The sequence below is a fragment of the Lepidothrix coronata genome, unplaced genomic scaffold (assembly GCF_001604755.1).
Source record: "Lepidothrix coronata isolate B3197 unplaced genomic scaffold, Lepidothrix_coronata-1.0 Scaffold29, whole genome shotgun sequence".
Taxonomy (NCBI): Eukaryota; Metazoa; Chordata; class Aves; order Passeriformes; family Pipridae; genus Lepidothrix; species Lepidothrix coronata.
The window spans coordinates 4,073,828-4,092,760 of NW_016690209.1; the positions used below are offsets into that span (position 1 = coordinate 4,073,828).

An 18,933-nucleotide genomic window follows, 5' to 3' on the forward strand; every position below is an offset into this window, starting at 1 on the left:
CCACAAAGGATGTCTGAGAGAGGGCAACTCCTGCCTGGGGATGGGGAGAAGGATGAAGGTGCAAAAGGCCAACAATGATGCCTGAAGGCTCGTACGTGGGGTATCAAATCCCTGCTGTGAACTAGCACCACAAGAATTAGGACCAAATCAGAGGTGGTAATGTCTTGAACCAGAGGCGTGCAAGATCCCTGTGCTGCTGTGATAAAAACCACATCAACTCCTTAGTTGTCCACTCTGACCCTTGTCCTGCTGGAGCTGAGTTCTGAGGATGTGAGCCAATCTGCTTGAGGCAAGTCCAGCCTCAATGGCAGCTGGATGGAGAGCTGGGGATGGCTCTGACGTACCTCAGAGTGCCCCAAGGGGCTGCTTTTGCAAGGGGACAGTTGTACAGCTTTGCATTAGAAAGGGTGAAATGTGTACCATGAAATGTGCTGTGCCCCCAGCATGCAGTGCTTGGCAGAACCAGTGTTTTTCCAGCTGCAGGAAGCTGTGCTGGGGAGATCCAGTTAGGATGAGCCTATGACATTTTATAATCAAAGGGAAGAAAGGAGTGAGGGCTCCAAATTGAGCTTGTCTCCAAAGCTGAAGCAAATCCTTTGAATTAGGAGGACACTCAGGCTAAAGGCTTATAAAGAGATTCCTATTGCTGTGACTTTCTCCTGCAGGCACTGAAGTGGCTTAAAGCACTGCTAAACTCCAGATAAGCAGGAGATGTGTCTGAGGGTGCTGGCCATTGGGTTTCTGGACTGGCCCAGTCCAAGCAGATGGTGAACTGGCAACACTAACAATAAGATCCCAATCCATACACTGAAGCTTCCCCAAAATTCCTGTGGGTGGCTCTAATTATAACCTGTGTCCTACCGCCTCTCCTTTCTGTGAGTAGGAAGGAGACAAACTTTCTTGTTACTCTAGCTACCTGCCCGTTACCAGGTCGAGATTGCTCGTGGGATAAGGGCCTTCCACTTGTTTGTAGTACTGATGTCCTACTTGGCAACACGTGCCTCATTCCTTCAACCCTACAAAGGGAAGAGCCCCAAGCAAAGCAGGTTTGCAGCTGGCTTAGCAACAAGGCTGCTTTGCATTCCTGTAAATTTCCAGGTTCAAGTGCAATTTGCTTCTCTTTGTTGCCAAGCCAAGTGGACATGTAGCCCCTCTCATCTCACACTGCTGAGCCTTTGGGAAGGCTGATGGGACCTGAGAGAAGCAGTGTCTCTGAAGGCAGGCACAGGGCTGCATCTTGGCAAGTGAATCAGCAATGCAGAGGAAGGCAACCAAGAGCTGCACCATTTGCCCACCTCCAGGCTTCCAAAGCAAAACAAAAGCTTGCCCTTGGGGTCTGAGGTGAAGAGGTAAGTACAGGTATAGATCTAAGTCCCCAGGGCTAGTCTGATTTATTTGGCAGACCAGACAGCCAATACTTTCAATCTTGGATCTGGTGACTCTTTTCAGCATATGGCTTGTTCTCAGGTTCCCATTACTTTATTCCATGTATGGTTGGTGTTTCTTTATTGTTTTCCCCTGTATATGATTGACATGAGCAGGAAGGAAATGTGGAAACTATAGAAACTGTTCTCCGTTCTGAGGGAAGGTGCCTCATATTCTTCTGGACCTGACCCCATTGTTCACTGCTGCACCCGCAGGCACGTTCTCTGCTGTGCACTGGACCGACCAGGGCATCCTCACTCAGGTTTGGGCAATGGTCACCAAGCAAACATAAAGGGCTGGACCCATCCCCACTGGAATCTGCACCCTTCATTTGATCAGGGGAGGAACTGGGCCCCTAGTTATACTGTATAAATAGAAGGATTTGATTTGAGGCAGATGGATATCAAGTTGTTCTGAATTTTCCCCCTGATTTCATTAGTGAGGTGATTTGTGTTACAAGGAAAACTTGTTCTGAAGCTGTCATTATTTACCTGAAACACATCTGTGCTTTGAAGTAGGCTCTGGAAACACAAGCAGAATGAAATTGCCCATAAAGAAGAGGTGGAGTGCCTTTTTCTGAGGTTTGAGACTGTTGGGTTCCCTCTGCACTGGAATGCAAAATTAATGCCCTAAATTTAAACACTCACTAAGCTTTTTTTTTCTTTTTTTTTTGCATTCGTGACTTGAGAATGAATTCAGTCGTAAAAACAAATGCAACTGACACCGTTGGCATGCAAAGCAACCATTGTTTTTGCCAGGGGGTTTCATGTGCACGTGTGTATGTGTTTGTCTGTAAAACAGCTCAAGAGTCTTCATGGAAGACTCACACAGTGAAATGTTGGCTTTGGCTGCCCAGAAGTTACCATCCACTTGTGGTCCTCAGTCCCCTTATGGATCACCCATTCCTGCCCAGAAGGACTAACTCAGCTGTATCCATTTACAAAGACTTAACATCGTATAAGATCACTGCAGTCCCAAACCACTAAATGAAATAATTTAACAACTAACTTTTTGGGCTGGTAACTTGTGTGAGCTCAGACACAGCGTGCAGATTTGTGCATTCACCTTGTTTTGCTGCCCTGCTTTCTTCCCAAATGAATGATGTGATAAAAGTAGCAGCGACAGCTTAGTGCACAGAGCCTAAAAAAAGGTGTTTGTTTCCATTGCAGTGCTTAGCTCATTGTTCCTGCTACTCGTCCTGTTGACTGCCTGATCAGGAAGGCTGTGTTCTCAGCAGCCAGGACCTCCTGCCTGCTCCCCGCTGCTCTGTCACCAGGTTCCTAAATTAACACTTTTTATCTCCAATGCTCTCTTCTCCTTTTTTATTGAAAGAGGTAGTTTTTTACTTCTCTCACAGGGATGTGGTGGAAACCTGTAAAACCTTTGAAAGCTGCTTACAATTCCTCAGATGGCAACAGCGAAACACACACTGGTACAATTGGCAGGAGATATAAGGTTGCTGACTTGCCAGCTCTCATGAATCTGGATTTCCCCCTACATCTTCTGGCCACTGGAGAGTTAACCAAAATTCCCTCGTATGCTGTACTTGAATGAAAATGCCAGCAACTCTGGTATGATAATATTTATATCTGAATCATTTCAGACAGTCCTGGGATGAATGAGGTCTCACAGAGATGGAGGTTTGCTTTCTACTTCACTATTTTTCCCTGGTGCTGCTTTTTTTTTCGCAGAGAAGGGAAATGCAGGAGCCCCTCTGGACTCTGGGTGCTACCAGCTCTCCAGGCAGGGTCCTTGCCTACCTCTCCTGCCTCCTGCAGTTTGGGGACATGAACTCGTATTGAAGGGCAAGAGATACAAGTCTCCAAGCTTGACTTCTATGCTGTGTGGCTTCCTGAGAGCAAGCATTGAATGACACTCCCTGGTTTTGGTTGTTTGTTTTTTTTTTTAAATTTGCCCGCCAGATCTGGAACTGAAACCATCAATTCATTTCACTGACGATCTCATTCTCAACTCAAGTCAGCAATAGCTGCCTCAGCTAGCACCAGGCTTCTACCCACTGAATCAGCTCCTATGGGAATGAAGATTTGTGTGTTGCGATGTGAGAGAGGTTTTTTTATTCAGAAAACAATGTAAGAAGTTTCCCTAGACACTCACTTCGCGTGTTTATGTCCTTCTTGGAGACACATTAATTAAACCTCCTGTCATCTGCTGAGGTGGAACAGGGGAGGGGTGACAGTGGGAAATGTGGGGAAAGTCCACCTGAACAGGAGATTTCCCATCCTGAGCCACATCAGCTGATCAGCAAATGACTCCCACTGTTGCCAGCTATGCCATTTTGAGATCTACTTCCCACATCAGGGAAGTAGATCATGTTACTCTCCATTTCCATAACCCCATGTCACACTGGCTGTGTTGAGAGCACTGGAAAAGGATGGGGATCACAGGATGATGGCCGTGGGAAGCAGCTCTGTTGCGTGTTCATCTTGCTGTGCTGTGTCAAACAGGGACGGTGCTGCCCCGAGCTCCAGAAACCCAAACTTTCAGTATCTGTTCTCGTATCTTTCAGAGCTGAACCAAAGTCCACTGAGATCAGTGGAGTTTTCACACTGGTGACCATGAGTTTTGGATTCAGTTTCCTGAGATGAAAGTGCTAGGAACAGGCAGGAAATTATCCACTAGGAAATTTGCTTCAATCATCCATTTTTATGGCAGATGCTTTGGAAATGGTTATGTGCATGTAAAGAAATACGGCCTTCTGAATTTATTCAGGCTAATTCTGAGTGAACCCAAAGCTCTTTTATACTGTTTGGGCTGTGTAAAGAGTCTTAATGCACACAGAAATTAATTTACAAGCCATTTAATTCCCCTTTGTTCTGCCAGAACTGTAGAAATCAGAAAAGCCTGGGGTTTTGTATTTATGTGTTGGTCAAGAGTGTGTTTTTCTTTAACTGCAGCAGTTAGAGTGATAGAGTGGGCATTAGAGTGATAGGCAGACAGAGCGATTCCCTAAGGTGGATGTGGTGATGGCTTTATTCAAGTATAATTTATCCCATTCTTCATAAAGTAATAGGCCCCACACGTATAAACACCTTTATAGCATTACAATTCCAAGCACAGTAGGGAAGTTTCCTCCTTTCCCACACACAGACACAGGATTACAAAAATGCTGAGGTCCAAATCAGGAAACATCTCTTTGCTCCATACTGTGAGATAAGTTCATAAGAAAGTAGTGGGACAGAAGATTCCACTTTTGATAAAAATCTCATTTTCAACGGCCTTAACAAACTTTTCTTACCTTCTATTTGCTGGAATTTCTTGTTATTTGCCACACACCTTTAAAGATTTCCAACTGAAATCAGTGGGCTTGAGTCTACCTTCAGCTACCTCAGAGGGTTATTGTACAAAGAGTTTTCTCATCCCCACCACCAACTCAAGCCCTGGAAGGGCCAAGCAACTTCTTAGACAAAAATGAGTTGCTGTGTGTAGGTTGATCTCAGCCACTCTAAAGCTCACTTGCTCACATACCTGCAAAACCCTTGAAAATGGCAGTTCTGATGGATCTTCCTTTTCTTTTTACAAGGATCTCCCCACTGATATTTGTTTCAGTTTTGGGCCAAATTTTTTCTCTCCCTGATTTAAAATTAAAACCTCTTGGCATAAGAAATCTTTATACTTTTCTCTGAAAGCACTAAACCTAGGTGGGTTCTGTATAAATCACAGTATCAGAGACAGCCATGATTTTGCTTATCTCTTCCTTGGAGGGTAGAGTTGAAGGGGAGCTGTTGAAGTTGTCTTTGGCTACTCCATGCTGGAGATCCCCTAGGTTTGAGTAAAAAGCCAGGTTTTAGGGCTGTCTATACAGAAGGACAATAAAAAGTTCATCCATGAGATCTTCACATCATCTGTAAGCAGCTGCACGCTCAGCACTGGGCTTAGGCAACTTCCAGCACCTTTACAAGGACGGTGAAACACCAGGTGCATCAGCCAGGACTAAGCAAGGCTGCGTGAAAAGCAAAGGGAGACCACAGTTTTGTCCAAACAGAAGGAGAGCTCTGTTTCATCTTCCCACAGCCCTCATGGTTTCATCGCCTATGTGGCTGTTTCGGAACAGCCTCCCCAACCCACCTGAAAGGGCAGCTAAAATGTTACTTTTGTTCCCCACTGCAGCATCTCCAGGCTTAGGACAGCACCAAGCCCATTCCTGCCAAAAGGCCTCTGTTTTACTGCCACATGGACTGGTCACCAAAATCATTCTCCCTTTGTTCCCTTAGCCTGAACATGCATTTATGGTTAGCTTCAACCGGGAGATATCTAGTACGTGGTTAAGGTTAGGTGCCTGCTCCAGTTCCCAGTCAATAAAGAGATATTCACCATGTGAACCATGGTGCTACTCAGTCAAAACAACTCAAAATAAAAGTGCCATCTACTAACAGTGAGAAGGATTTATTTGGTATAACTTGGCAAATAATCCTGCACTTATACATTTCAGAAAACCATGACCTATTTCTGGATGACTTATCACACCCACCTGTGGCAAAATTCCTCCAATAAATCAGTTGTGGTGAATGATTTCGATGTTTATATTATTATTATTATTATTATTACCTGCTTTGGCTATCTTAAATGTTCTGAGACAAGATGAAAGTACTGAAACTTCTAATGCCTCCCTGCAGAGTCACAATTGTAGGAGTGAAAAAGAGCAGAATGGATCAGTTTTTAGTGAAACGCATGGTTTATGTAAAGCATCTGATTCAAAAGCTATTTTCTATGTAGCCTTTTCTTGTGGACTGAAATAGTAGGCTGCATTCAAACTAGACTTTGAGCTCAGTGAAAAGGAAACACTGATGAAAATCACGACTTGAACACCCTTGCATCATATAATTCTATTTGTTTTATTGGTGAGATTCAACCTAGGCCCGACTCCACGGCTGTAGGAGGAAACTCGGTGTAGGGCAGAAGGCCAGCCTCAGGCTTAGGCAATGGCTGGACAGCAGTCAAACCCATGGGGTGGAATTTGGACCAGACCAAAATCCAGGGGTACTTTGCCATCAACTTCTGCAGGCCCAGACTTCACCTTAATGACCATTTCAAGGGCATCTCTGCAGAAAGGAATATCTTTCTGTTCTTAAAACAGGCATCTGTTGTAGAGTTCAAATTGTCCCAAGGACAGCCCCTCTTTCACCTTTGCATCCAGCCCAAGTGACAGAGAGCAGACACACACCAGGTGCTGGGCAAAATCCATGCCACACTTCTCTGCATATGGATAGTGGGGTTCCCCTGTGTTCAGACACCTAGGCACAATTCATCATGTCTTTCCTGGCTGCCCCAAGGGTTTGTGTATCATTTGCGTGACTCTTGGGTCTTGATATCTCTGCAGCAATTGCAGCTTCTGAAAAACATTTCAATCATTCCTGCCTGGGAGGCTTTTGGTTAACAGGTCATCATCATTTGGGAGAAATGCTACAAGACAAACTCTACGTGCAGTGAGTGTGCACACGTGCTTGTGTCCACAGAGCTGTGGTGGCACAAGCAGATATCTCTGCAGAAATCACTGTTGCCCTCTCATCTCTACAATCTCTAAATAGCTTCCCATTTTCAATATATGAAAAAAAATATTTATAGGTATCGGGGAAGTGGTGACATGACCTCAACCTAAAATACCTTGCAGCAGAAAAGAGTTGTGTTGTGAGTGCTGGACAAACCCCGTGATTTGGTCCAGATCTGTTCCTCACGTGAGCAGTGTCACGGTACTGGAGGTGCTCAGTTCAAGGGAAGGCTGTCACCACACCATGCTGTGGAACAATGCTGGTGAGATATTGCCCCTTAGGAGAGGATCCTGGCACTGAGCAGTCACAGCAAAAAGATACCTCTCTAAGGAGGCTGAAGCCAACACCTGAGGAGCAACGCAGTGGTCATAAAAGATGCTCAGCCTGCAATGCCTGATGAAATATGGATCAGTGTAATTGTTTTTTATGTTGGTGAAGTATATAAAAAAGGAAGAGACAGACTCTAAGTATTGTATTACCACTGCACCCTTCAGTGGCTACAGCTAACAGCTTATTTTTATTTCCATGCAGACAGCACCAGCCCAGTTGATTTATTTTCTGTGCTGTCTTAAATATCAGAGGAGATATGCATATCCAAGAATCCGAGGCACAGGATACAGCAGATGAGCTCGATGCATGCTTAACCAAAGCCTTCTCTTGATTCACTTTGACATACCTGAGTGTTTGCTAAGTGAAGCTCTTCAGAGCATCTCTGAACCTGCACCACCAAGGGTCTTTGCATGTGGCAACAGTGATTTGCTGCCGTGGCTCAAATAAGCCACAATTGCACTGATTGTTTCCTACTCCCTTTTCTTGAACTCTTTCGTCGTATACTTAAAAAATATTGCTCCCAGTTAAGAAATGTCTGTGATTAGCAGATTTAGATAGAAGATTGGTTTTCTATTACTTGCCTTCTGGTGCTGAGTTTTTGTTTTTGTGGGGTTTTTTTCCCTTTTAATTTTTTATTTATTTTTTTTATTTTTATTTTAAGAAAGCTGAGATTCGCATGTATTCACCTGCCTTCAGCATCTGGGACTTAAAATACAGGACCAAATATGGCTTCAAGTGGAAACAATGACTGATCAGCTTTTTTCACATGAGTAGTCTTTTTGAAGGCTAAGTGTCTATACTCATGAGCAGAGTTACATGTATATATGAGAGCTTGCAGAACCAGAACATGAACAAGGTATAAAACTTAACTTACTCTAGAAATACAAACCTTCTATAAACTTTTTGTTTCATAGTTGGGGGAAGTACCCTTTTTCCTAAACTAAACAGACTTCTAATCTTTTTTTCCTTTCCTTTGTAAAAATACCTGCTTTGATACAGAAGTCTTGTAAGCCTTACTGTTGAAAGTCTTTCATTAAATGTTTCAGTAAATATTAAGTAAGCTTAAGGCAATAACAGAAGTTTATGACTTTTTAAAAGAACTTGTTCTTTTTCCTCCCACATTATGCTGGGTTGTTTTTTTTAAAAAAAAAAAAGTCACAAAACCTACATCTTGATCTGCTCCAGTCTAAAGGTTTCTATTTATAGTTTTTGGTTATGAATGTTTTTTCCTATGAAAAGGTCAGACCTTGCACATATACAATGGTGGAAAGCCCTGCTTATTAAAAAGCAGGCAGATGGATTTGTTAAAAAGAAGTCATTTCATAATGCAGCTGCTTTGAAAGGCTGCCTTAGCAGAAACATCCTCATGCTGCTTTATGAGAAAAACAGGTAAAGGAGTTCTGTTTTGCAGCTAAGTCATTTTTCCTTTCCAAGCCTCCATCCTCACACACGTGGCATGTTCTTTACCCCTATTTACATGCTTTGTCCTACACCCCCGCCACCCACCCACTCACACTCCCTTGCCCTATTTTTCCCACTCTTGCTGCCCTGGAAAGGCTGGAGGAGGTAATGCTGCCCCATCTCAGTGTATCCTGCACAGACAAGTCACTCCCAGACTGCTACCCAGGGCTCACTCAGCATCAGACACACTCAGCTTCTCCTTCTCAAAGCACTCTTGGTCAGCACTGAAGCTTGGGGTAGCCTGGGAGGTGTGTCCCGGCCCAGGGGCTGGGGTCTGCAGGCCAGGACCACACCTGGCTGAGGCAACTCCTGCTCAGGGTGACCTGGGAAGAGTCAGCATTGACTGGCAGATGTCCTTCACCAGCACCCAGAGGAGCTGCACTGCCTAGCACAGGGCACTGCTTCAGAGCATGGGGTCAGGGGTTTCAGACCTTGACAACAGGGTAACAGCAACCTGCAACCTCCCATGTGATGACAACCAGCGGAGACCTCTCTCATTTGATGATGAAAAAAAAAGAGAGGTCTTGGCTGCTTTGTTCTAGCCCTGAGTGAGGAGCTTTGATTAGCTGAACGAAAACCACTTCATCCCAAAAGCTTTTCTCTCCCTCCTTCCTCTCTGAAGCATCCTGAGCACTCCACACACCTGCAGCACCCTGGGGTGATGGAAACAGCACACGTAGCCCCACATTTCCTAAAAATCTGTGTTATTAAGGAAGACCTCGCCCATGTTTTATGAAATCATAACCAAAATCCCCAAGTCCTTTAAATTACACTTTGAAAATAGCCACTTCTCTCTAGTTCCTGTTTACCTTGTACAAAAATGGCCCCCAAGCTCTGACCAGTCTCTTCTGCTTTGAAGGGGCAGGAGGGAATGGGGTCACTACTGAATGCATAAGGTGTCCTCCAGCCTCCAAAGGCACATTCCTGTCAGGGTTTAATTTCCAGGAGAGCATTGTGATATGTTCACTCCGAAGGGCTTTGTCTGCACCAGCTCCTGCTCAGCAGCATCCCCAAATAAGTTTTCCCAGGGCTTTAAACTCAGGGACCGACCTGTCCAGGAAATAATTTGCCCTATTAGTGATTCCATGACTACTGCTATGTATCATGTCTATCTTGTGAGGAAAAATGAGGATGGATTCACTGAACACCCTCTCTCTCCCCAGAGTGGGCTTGGCTCAGCATCTCTGGGATTATTAATCAGCTTCTTCTGATACCATGAAAAAATGTTCTGGGTGCCTCCTCCACAGTGCCTTCCCACGGGGTGCCAGTCCTGCTCCTGTCTCACTTGCTCCATGTGAAGTGACAGAAGTGGGAGGATGGCCAGGGCTTCCCCCACAGGCACAACCTGCTCCAGGGAGACAATAGGTCGGATCGGCGCAAGTCAGCACCACTGCCCTCCCTGAGGATGTTGACGTGGGTGGGCAGCTCCTTCCACTCTTCACATCTGCTTCTGGATCCATCACCACTCCACGCACAAGGTTTAGATGGTCCCATGTATATGCAAGCAGAGCTAAGCAAGCCTTCTGGTGGAATGACATCTCACCTGAGCTTTCAGAAGCAGAACCAGACAGTGCCAGTCAAGTTATTGATGGAGAGATATGGCAGCTTCCACTTACCTGCAGCACAGTATGAGTATCAGCAGTTTCGCACATGCCAGTTTGCCACCTGCTTGCACCAACAACGTGAAAACACAAATCTGCTGTAGCAATGAAACTCAGGATTTAGAGTTTAGCTGGTGTGTAGATATTTTGCCACAGGTTAATCTCACCCATTTTGAAATCTAATCCAGCCTCTGATGGGATCCCTTAGCAATCATCAGTACAGCTGGAAGGATGGCACTGGAGATGAGCAGAATGTGTAGGAAGGTAGATCTAGCCCAAGAATCAAAGCGAGTCTGGAATTTGGAAACATGGAATGCAATACTAGCCTTCATGACAGATCATGTAGGTGTAATGTTTATGTCTTTATCTGCAGTGAAATCAATAAAAAGGTTTAGTAAGGCAAGAGTGGAAAACCAAGAAGAAACAGTCTTTACAGGTGACCTTTATGTGCTGTTCTCTTGACTGTTTCAGAGACGAGCTTCTGATAGCAATTCAACCCAGTGCAACCTGGTTTTTGCTCACCTCACTTGTCCTGTCCCACTCCCAACTCCCAGGCTTCTGCAGAAGCATTAATCACTATAGCCTTTGCAAAACAGAGTATCTAATTGCACCACAGGGCCTGACGCATGAGCAAGGGGATACATCAATTTACAAACCACTGTTCCTCTAAGCTTCAATGTCTGTATGTGCACTGGGCTGTGAGTTACTCTGGTAAGAAAATGCTTGTTACAGCTTTATAAAGTACAGGGCACATTAGTCAACATGGCCGTTAAAACTAATATTGCAGTCATGGGGGCAGATGTTAAAATGCTCATATCTTTTATGGTAACCATATTAATCCAAGAGAAAATCAATTTGTGATCAACCTATTGACTGCCAAGACTGCAATTGTCAAGATTTCCCTCTCTGCAGCACCACATGGGAGATAGTTGTGCAGCCCAGCTCTGCTGTGCCTGGCAAACTTTCCCTTGTTCTGAGCATCCCTGGGACCTGATCCCCACCTCATGTCTCTCAGCATCATCCACATTACCCTGAACTGGTATCCTCATAACTCTCTGAGAATTAAGATACTGTGACCGACTGAGATGCTGGGGAAAATCACCCAAGTCTGTTGGAGAAAGGATCGTGCTCCTGCAAGGCTGGGAGAGGCCAGGAGGTGTTCAGTGCCACACACCTGTCTGTCCACCTGTGAGTCTGCAAACCAAGGGAAAGTGAAATAGCTCTGCCCACACCGCTGTCATCGCAGGGGGCTGGGGAGTGGGGAGGGCTTAGTAATACCGAGAACAAAGAAGTCTGCCTTAGTCAGATATTTTTAATGATCTCTCCCCACACAGGGCAGGAAGTGAAACCGAGGTCCCAGTCAAACCCCTCACCCGCGCTCCCCCTTGGCAGGTCCCACTGTGCCGGTGCGTGGCAGCGGGTGAGACATTGTGCTTTCAGTCAGCATGGATGGGGTGCTGTGATCTGGGCCCTCACACTGACACCCACCGCCCTCCCCAGCCCTGTACAGCCCTGTCTGCCCCCTGCCACCCGTGCTGCCCATGATGGGGATGCCCAGGCAGGGCTGGGCTACGGGAGGAGGACCAAGACTAGATTTTTGACCTGCTGTCATATAATCCAGGATGATCTCTTTCTGACCCTGTTTCCAGCCCAAATGGGACCTGCAGGGCCTGGTAAAGCCCCCATTGACCACATGTCCCAGTCCTCAAGGGATTGTGTGGACAAGCTGGTCCCTGGCAATTGCTCCTTTGGAATCTGTGGCAGCACTGATTCTATTGCTGGCATACTGAAGTCTGGCCTCCCTTTGGTGTTCTCCTACTGACTGAATAGCATGTGGTCGGCAGATTAGATGGGCTCCATCTGACCCCTGTGTGAATGCAGTCCTTTGTGAAGCAGAATGCAGGTGCTGTGTGATGTTGCACAGCAAGGACACCAAGTAGCTCAAAGCAGACACTGAAAGGAAAGGAGGGTGAAAAGCAGGAAACATTTGCTGCCTGCCGAAGCTCCCAGGTGGCAGAGCAGTCCCAGTGCTTGAGCTTTTACCAGCAGAGCTTCAGATCAACTGTCTCCTTGGGAAACAACCACTGGGACAAAGCACAGACTTGGTCCAGCCCCATTCTATGATTCAGCTTCAGGTGCTGAGGGTGGGCATCCCAAAAGTGTCATAAAGAGGTGGTGGTTTGGCCACCTTGGGGGCTCTGCAGGAAAGGTTCCTGCAAGAATCTTAAAAGTAGTCACATCTCCCCATGGCAAAGCCCAGCTTTCAGGATCCAGATGAGGCAAAGAGAAAGATTTGAAGACAATTTTTCTTTGAGAGGTTGTGAGTGAAGACTATGGGATAGATCCTGACCTCGAATTCCCAGGAAGATCCTTGAAAAGTGAAATCACTTGAATGGAAATGGGCTAAGGAGGATATTACATTGCAAGCTCTTCACCAGATGCTTCTTGATGCCTGTTCCCATGGCATTTATACGAAGGGAATATCTTCATTTCCTATCTCTGTGCTGGACCTCAAACAGATGTTCCCAGCCTCCCAGGTGAGACCCTGAGGGATGCCACAGCCACATTGGCTTCAGGAAGCCACAGCAAATTTTTCAGTGCTACTGTGCCTGGCAGCTTTGGGTGGTCAGGGTACATTTCTGCTGTGTACAAAGCGGCTGGGCAGAAGAGTCAGCTGGCAAACAGATTAGGATCTTGGGTCCATTCCCTCTAACAAGGACAGCTCAAGGGAAGTGACCGAACAGTGGCATGGTCCTCCCCTCCCATTAGCCTCGTCTGCAGGGCTCAGTCAAAGGTCTTTTTATTACTGTTCTCTGCTCCAATTAAAACATCCTACAGATTGTGCTTGGCAGACTCTCAACGGCATCCAGAACTAAAGCCAGTTAATGGGATACAATCAGCTAGGTTCAGGGCTTGAAGTAAGCCAGAGGGGTAGGGAGCGTTTGCCAGCTGCAGAGTGCCAAGTCCTATGGTCTGCCCATTTTAATTCTGGCTGTTAATTGCTTTCCAGAAGCACCCACAGGTCCCAAGTGACAATCAGAAGCCAGTGGCCAAAAAGGCACATGCCCAAAGCAACAGGAAACCCAGCTTCAGAGAGCCACATGGCCCCCTTGCAGCTGGGGTGTTCCCATGGACCAGAAAAGGGCAGCAGGGGCATAGTGGTGCCCTGTGCCAGTGGATTTTTGTCAAGCCACCACAGTGGCCTTGAGTACAAAGTGTCCCCCGCCAATTGAGCATTGCTTATTGTTATCTAAGGCCTGCTGGGCATCTTGCACACTCTGATGGGATTGCTTGGGCTGACTGGGAATTCAGTCCTTGCAGGAGCTGTTGGAGGTACATCAGCTATTTTCCGATGATCACCACATCTCTGATGTCTGCAGAGAGCAGTGCTTTGCAGAAGGATTTCCACCAGCAGCAAAGCAACCAAGTAACATTTCTCTGGGGTGCAAAGGAGGAATTAGAAACAAACAAAAGAAGTAGTTGCCTCATACACTAAGAAACAGTGTCTGAAGTGATGGAAAGAGATCTGTGTCCATGAGTCTCTGCATGACAATTGAAGCCTAATAATACCCAGAAGAGATATCTTAGTACCCCTATGGAAGGGGAGAGGGAAAAGAGTCGCAGTCCAATTCCCACATTATTTGGCTTGTGGGGAAAGCATCTAGCACAGGGTCTGATGACCCCTTTGTCAGGTCCCAGGCAGGACCATGACCCCTTTGATAAATTTAGTCCTGCCTAGGGAGACGGAGGTGAGCTGCAACATTGAGCTGTAACATATGAGCACTGCTGTGGGAGAAGGAGAGATGAGATGAGCAGGGGATGCCCTGATAAACTCTTTGGTCCTGATAGATGAGCACAGGCTTGCAACAATGCAAGGGTTGGACAGCAAAAGAAACAAGCAGATTTGAATCAAGAAATGACCAGTCTGATTTCTTCACACAAGCTGAAAGGAATACAAGGCGTGAACCAGCCCCTGATGAAAATAACGAGTGATTCATACCACTTTGGAGGCTGTAGGATCCAGCAATTTTCTTTCCAGATCAGCTGTAATGGCAAGTGAATTTGATTTTTACAACTCATTCACTTTCAATGACCTATGACTGTCATTAATGACTGAGCTAAGGACACAACTTTTAGATAGAAAAGTTTTATGTTGACAAGGGGGTCTTTGTAGTTGCTTTCTCTTGTTTGTTTTGGTTTTCTTTTCATTTCCAAACATATACATTTTCGTTATTGTTTCTGACACCTGTCAGCAAAAAGCACAGCCTTGTGGATCTCCTGCCATTCCTGACCAATGTGCAGGGAAATGACTGCATGCTGTGTGGGAACTGTGCCAGCAATTCCAAAGATCAAGAAGGGAAACAGATAATGCAAATAAATCATAATGCAAATAAATCATAGGTACAATGGAAGACTATAGGGATTGGTGGCCTTAACCTCACCTAGACCAACAAGAATCAAAGGTTAATGCAGGTGTCACTTGAAAGCTAATTTTCTATTGATTTGCAAGTAGGTCCCTGACCTACTGACCTTTGTGATACAGGAAACGGGAAATCCCCTGGAGCAGCATATGTGCAGGCAAGTGTGTTATTTACTTTGGTAGTCCCTTTAGTATTTATAGGCCCAGGCAGGACCAATAGAGATAACCTAAGGAATGTGGTAGCCCTTGTAAAGATTTCTGTCTCACACTTAAATATTTGGGCAGCAAAATAGCAACCTTGATCATAATTTGACAGAAGAAAACCACAAGGGTGCTGCCTGATTTCTACATCCTCTTACAGGCAATAAAAAACACCCATAAATAATTTCCATGCAATGCCTCAGGAGCTCCTTGCAAGGGTCAGTTCAAGACTCGCTGGACATGATTCATGTTGTACAGAGGTGTAAATCCATACAGTTCTGCAGAGCTGTTCCTGGGGTGCACGGTGGGAGGGGTTGGATGAACTGGATTCAAGAGCATACATCAGCATGGTGTTGCTGGTGAGGGCCATGGTTTGGTCTGGTCTGGTGAAGCACCTCCAGAGGCTCAGCTCTGAGCACCAGTCCCTGGCTAGACAGGTTCTTGAGTTTGGAGCCAGGAAACAATAGCAAATCTTCTGTGGCTTGGCCATAGATTGGTTAGAAAATTTCCTCCTGTTTCTTCAGTAGGAAATTTGGGATTTTTTAATGAAAAACTGAAAACCTCAAAAGGCTTAGCACAGAGAGATGGCTGCAGTGCTCCCTGAGGATTTTAATTACATCTTGCTCTCCTTCTGCTTGAGCTGCTGTCGATGGCCTATGATTCACAGCTGATGGGAGAAGAGATAGAGTGCACAGGGAGCTTGCCTCTCTCCTGGGAAGCACGAAAGGGCGTAGGGCTTGCAACCTGAGAGTCAGCAGCAGATTTCCCAACTCAGAAAGATTTACATTTACAAATAAGAAGTGAATGTTTTCAGTGGAAGGATAATGAGAAAAGTGTTGGAGAAACAAGGAACACACCATTTTTGACCACATGCAACAGAAATGACAGGGTCACCTGCACATCCTAAGCTCACCTCTCTTTTCTTCTTGTAATTAAGTGTGTCAGAGTCTACCACACTTTTCAGAGCTATCTTCAGCAGCCCCCCTGCTCCCATCCCTGGTGCTTCAATGCTGCCCTGGGTACTCCCTGTGCTTGTCCAGTCTGTCTCCTTTCCATGCAAAGGAAGGGGTCACTATCCAGGAACTGGATCTGGGGTTGTATAAGGCAAAGGGCAAAGGAGATGGAGCTTCTCCTCCACAGTTTCATAGCAGCTGGGATGTGCCAAAGCCTGCAGAGCTGTTGCTGTCATTCCCCAGCTCCCCTGGGTACTGCTGAGAGCAAGACTCAGAGGTGGAGATGCTGCAGAGCCTCCATGGCCTGCTAGGAAACATCTGGATCAGGGCTCAATGGGTCTGCCAGCTCCAGGGGCATCCAGTTCTCATCCTCCCACAGAAAGACTCTCAGATGTTTCTTTTCAGCTCCACTTCCCACACCCCATCCCAGCCCAGTTCTCATTCCTGGTTCCTCTCCTTTTCCTTCCCGCTCCCAGGACCTTGATCTCCCTGCCAAGCTGGGTCTCCTCCAACAGTCTACTGGCTGTCATCTTCTGCCCCACACGGCCTTCTGCCAGTAATGCATCCAGACTGCCTCAAAATTTGGGACACAGAACCTGGCAGTCGCACCTTGACCCACCCAAGCTGGGAGTCTGTCACAGCCTGGGGACCCAGCCCAGGTGTGACTCAAGCTGCTCACTACCTGCCATGGCTTCCAGTCAGGCAGGTCATTATATACCCTGTGTTCTGGGCTGGCTTCCCAGGAGACCCAATTTCACACAAGGATTTTGGGGACGGTCTTGGCACGTCCTGGTGCTGGTTACAGCTTAAATCCATCCAGGTATTTCCTTACCTACTGGGAAAGCCAAAAGTGGCAAGCTGGTGTTCCTGACTCCCTCTTGCAATGCACCACTTTATCCCCACCATCTGCTCCATTGAGCAGCTATTGCTTTGATATTGCTCTTGGTAGAAACCAGGCCACAGATCAGGCACCTTCATGCTCTCTTGCGTGGCAATGCTGTCATTCCAAAGATGCCAACCCACGTTTATGATGCTGGAAGAAGTTAATGCTCCCAGGGTACATCTGGCTCCCCAGGGGAGCAGAAAAGACAAGTATTCAGTAGCTGTGTGGCCCTTCATAATTTTTGGTGTGTCAAAACCAAAAACCATCCAGGGATGTGGGTTATGGAGCAGCCCACCTGCCTACCACTGCTGCCTGCTGGCAAAAGAACCAGCTCTAAACAGTCTGTGAGCCACAGGTAGCTCACAAGCCAACAATTGCCCAGCCCTGGAGGTGTTACACCATCTGCAAGCCCGAAATGCTACACCACTAGATTTGGGGAGCCAGGGTACCTGCAAGAAAGCTGTTGTGTGAAAGCTCTGCTCCCCAATAGCTTCCTTGCTCCTCCTTGTATGGGAAGGAACCTTTCTCTCCTTGTTCAACAGATGCTACGATTTGCTCCTTTTTCTCATCTGTAGGTTGTGAGAGAAATTGCTCAGTCCTTGGTCATTTCAGTGTCCCCTGGGGCAGCAGAGGTGTCTGAGGGATGAAAAAACACAAAATCCCTGCATGGGGCTGAGTCAGCATCCTCCAAGGACCACCGCTGGGCTGTATTGCTATCTGCATCCCTGTGGCAGGATTCCCCTGCCTTCTGCCAAGAAACATGAGAACGGTATGAATTTGATTTTACAGTGGAAGAAACCAATCACAGGAAGGTTTAATCATACTCTTCCAGAGCCACCCAGCCCTTTTGGAGGATCACAGTGAATCCAGGTGTGATCTGGGCTAGACACTGCTGAGCTTTTCTCCCCAAGACGTGCAGCACCTGATCCATTTGCAGCTGCTGTTCTTTGGTTGGAAATGGTATTTACTCACTGAAAAAATCTCTAGGAAAAGGTATTTTTGAATTAGGAGAAAGAACAGGAAACTCTACAGAATAAACAAGTTTAAACAAACCTGTCACCACAGGCGACTCTTCTTTAACTCTGTTGCCCACAGCTGGTCAGTGCCACTGCAGAGAGTGGCACAGCTAAAGCTGATGATTGAAAGTGCAAAAATACATTGTTAAGGCAGTGATTATTCTCACCAGCAAACTTGCAGATCTGCTACAACCGAACTCTGCTCAGCTCTGCAGGGGAAGGCATTGGCTGCTCTCAAAATGTGGTCTCCACCGATATTCACAGGGACAGTTTTCACAACCTTCGTTCTGTAACACTGTCAACTTTTCACGGATACAGGGGGCACTTGTGTCAGCTCCTCTGCAAAAGACAAATAAGGTCTCAAGTGCAAAACCAGGGCATCTTTTAATAGGCCAGGACGGCAGCAGATGGTAGGAGAAGGTAGGAGAAAATTCACAACATAGCCCTTCTCATGAGAAACCCTTCTAAAAAAAAATTAGATTGCAGCCTTTGACCCCTTTTACATGCACAAACCCAGGTTGCAAAGCAGAGGGATGCTGCTGGGTAGTGTTAGAGGTTGGTGGCTGCTCCTCCCTACACAAACTCCCCCAGATGCTGCTGAGGAATGGAGCGGCAGTTGGTTATTATTTTTAGCCCCCCATTCACATGGTCTGAGGATCAGATGCACATTCCCAGATGCTCATTCCACAAATGCCGAGATCTCTCCAGCCCTCACCGCGCGAATGCACAGAGCTGGCATGGCACATCACAGTGCTGGGGGTAACAGCAGGGGCTGGAGGTTCAGCTCCCCCCATCCCACAGACCCACACGTACACGTGTATGTACGTGCCATCTGCTTCGCTCAGGAAGCTTCCAGTGAAAGAGGCTTTCTAGGAAACTTGAATAAATGAGCGGGAGGAAGTCAAACTGAATCAATCCATCAGGGCACACACACTGACGAACAGCTCGCGTCCCCCGAGGACACAGACTTGCTGGGAAGGTGAAGGGCCATGTTTCAAGGGGAGAAATCAGGCAGAGACAGGGAGAGTAGGAGGCAGGGGCTACCTGTGGGGGGAGCAGGGTGTTAAAAGGGGGATGCAGGAGAGCAGGAGCTGGACCAGGCAATGAGGGCGAGCCAAGCAGCTGCAGTCCCTCGG

General features: G+C 46.6%; 1 long non-coding RNA gene across 3 annotated transcripts in view; it reads right to left on the reverse strand.

Moving 5' to 3' along the window:
• Positions 1-18,933, reverse strand: part of LOC108495207 — an 86,066-nt gene that overhangs the window by 26,291 nt on the left and 40,842 nt on the right. The window contains exons 5-6 of one of the 3 annotated variants that reach the window (XR_001874030.1): positions 17,965-18,136; positions 17,272-17,764 (exon numbers count right to left, since the gene is read on the reverse strand). This is a non-coding gene — a long non-coding RNA (uncharacterized LOC108495207). Of the gene's footprint in view, positions 1-17,271; positions 18,137-18,933 lie in introns of those variants that run through there. The other 2 variants (XR_001874029.1, XR_001874028.1) reach the window with 2 other exon arrangements.